The sequence below is a fragment of the Micromys minutus genome, assembly GCF_963924665.1.
Source record: "Micromys minutus genome assembly, chromosome: X".
NCBI lineage: Eukaryota > Metazoa > Chordata > Mammalia > Rodentia > Muridae > Micromys > Micromys minutus.
This window is the reverse complement of record NC_137970.1, coordinates 9,304,815-9,307,753: the sequence shown is the minus strand read 5'-3', so window position 1 is coordinate 9,307,753 and position 2,939 is coordinate 9,304,815.

The window sequence follows — 2,939 nt, the reverse complement described above, 5'->3', positions numbered from 1 at the left end:
GTTGGTTCAACTAGCAGACAACATGCAGAAGAATGCAAATTGATCCCTTCTTATCTTCTTGTATAAAGCTCAAGTGCAAGTGAGTCAAAGATCTCCACATAAAACCAGCTACACTGAAACTAACAGAAGAGAAAGTAGGAAAGAGCTTAGAACACATTGACACAAGGGAAATTTTCCTGAACAGAACAACAATGGCTTATGCTTTAAGATCACGAATTGGGCATACCACTCCTGAACTTATACACAAAAGAAGCTCCAACATCTAACAAGGACACATGCTCCACCATATTCATAGCAACCTTATTTATAATAACCAGAAGCTGGAAAACACCCAGATGTCTTTCAACAGAGAAATGGATACAGAATTTGTGGGCCAGTTACACAATGGAGTACTACTCAGCTATTAAAAATTCATGAAATTCCTAGACAAATAGATGGAACTTGAAGCTATCATCCTGAGTGAGGTAACCTAGTCACAAAACAACACTCATGGCATGTACTCAATGATAAGCTGATACTAGCCCAAAGAGCTTGGAATATCCAAGAAACAATCCACAGACCTAATGAATCTCAGAAAGATGGAAAACCAGAATGTGGAGGCCTCAGTCCTTCTTAGAAGGGAGAATAACACTCATGGGAGCAAATACAAGAACAAACAGAGGAGCAGGAATTCAAGAAAAAATATCATCAGCAGACTGCCTCACCTGGGGATCCATTCCAAATGCAGCCACCAAACCCAAGCACAATTGCTGATGCCAAGAAGTGCTTACTGGAAGGAGACTGATATGGATGCCTCCTTAGAGCCTCAGTCAGAGCCATATTGGTACAGAGGAATAGGATTGTAGCTAACCATTGTACTGAACACAGGCATTCCAATGGAGGAGTTAGAGAAAGGACTGAAGGAGCTGAAAGGGTTTGCAACCCCATGGGAAGAACAACATTATCATCCAACCCAACCCTCCAAAGCTCCCAGGAACTAAAATGGCTCCAGTTGCATATGTAACAGAGAACAGCAGTGTCTGGCATCAATGGGAGGAGAGGCCTTTGGTCCAGGGAAGGCTCATTTTCCCAGTGTAGGGGAATGCCAAGGTGCTGAGGTAGAGAGGTCTGTTGGGAGAGGGAGCACCTTCATGGAAACAAGGGGGGGTAGCATGTTGGGAGTCATGGCAAAAGGAATAACATTTGAAATGTAAATACAGAAAATATTCTATAAAATGAAAAATAAAGATAAGAGAACTGAGAAATGTAATTATACCATAAGTAATTAAATGAAAAATAACGAATGTTCAAAATAAAACAAAAAGAAAAAGAAAAATGGTTGGTACTAAGTTATTTTAGTTCCAAGAACTGTCATTGTTTATCCCAAATGGAGGAAGTTACAAGAGAGCATAATTGTGGCTAATGTTCTTGAGTAGAACTTTATGTAATTCTCCCAGTGTTTCTGCGAATGAAGAAGGAAAGATGTGATTGGCCTCTCAAATCATTACCTTACATATATTTAGGTATAAGTAAGGCAAAATTACAGTAAATTATGTGTTCCTGATTATTTTCTTTGTGATAGCAAAGAGCCTCTTATTGTTCAAGTACATTTTTTTTCCATTTTATGGAGTCAAATTTTATCCACTAGAGAAAATAAGGACAATCAGTCATGCCAATTGATGTTCTTCTCATGACTTCTTTGTATTCTCGTGGGCCTATTCCACCATTTGATGTCTTTGACCTTGTGTCCACAAGATGCCCTTTTTATCCCCATTGACACAGCTAATTGATACAAATTAGACATTTTGGTTCTGGCTTTATGAGTTGGGCTAACTAATTGTATTTTCTTCAAGGAAGATTCAGTTATTAGCCCATAGTATCTACGTCATGATTATGGTCTCATAATAGTTCAGGAATGCTTTGTACTTTGGACTTGGCTTGCTACTTGAATTGTCTAATGGCATGTGGATGGAAAGATCCATTTTCTATGGTGAGCCTGAGCTTCAAGAATTGTTGTATGCTTCAGCTCTCTTTCTTGTGCCTTTGTCATCTTATAAGAAGCTTGGGACAAATGCTGCCTCTATAATGTGAGTCTTAGAATGTACACATGTGGAGCAGAGTAGACCAGCAGAGCTTGTCAAGATGTGTTAACCACTACCTAAACCTTGAGAAATCATGGGAATCAGTGATCTTGTTTTGTCACTGATGTTTACAACTAACTTATTTGAAGACTAGGGGCCATGTCTAGTCTATGGTATGCTCTTCAGCTGGAAACTTATGTAGACTTGTTTGCCATTTTGGGTTATATCTGAGTAAACAAGAGAAGCCAAGAAGAGAGAAAGAAGTAGTACATAAAAGTAGCAAAGATGATCACTGTAACCTTTAGCTGCTCTCTAGAATCAGCTTCCATGAGGTCTGGAATTATGGGAGTCAGTAGGCCATTGGCCTGAGTTTTCTGGATGGACTTCGTATCTGTGAAAGGATGATTACCATTTGGCTATGTTGAGGAACCTGGTTTCTTGAATTTAGTCAATGCTGTTACCAATAGAACTATGAAGTGATGCCACAATTTGATCTTGAGGCTGAGTCCCTTTCAAACAAAATCAGTTTGAGTTTGTCTGTCTGACAATAAGATCTGTCTGAAAGCTTAGGGAGTAACCAAGCCTGTAGTGTGAATGTTGGGGGGGGGATCAGAAGTTTTCAGGGACAAGTAAAGTGGATGAAAAGATTTGTTATTTCTCTTGTATTTCTCCTGAAAAATGTTCCCTTCTGGAATGTATTGTGCTACTTAACTTCTGTACTCTGACAGCTACTGTCTCCATGCCAGACTCAGAAGCAACATCCTGGTTCACATATCACCGAGCCTTTACTTTCTCCACATCGCAAAGAAGATTGAACAATGAGAACACCCTTGCCTGATCCAAAGTATACCAGTCCTGGAAGCTTGGGTGAGGCTAGTC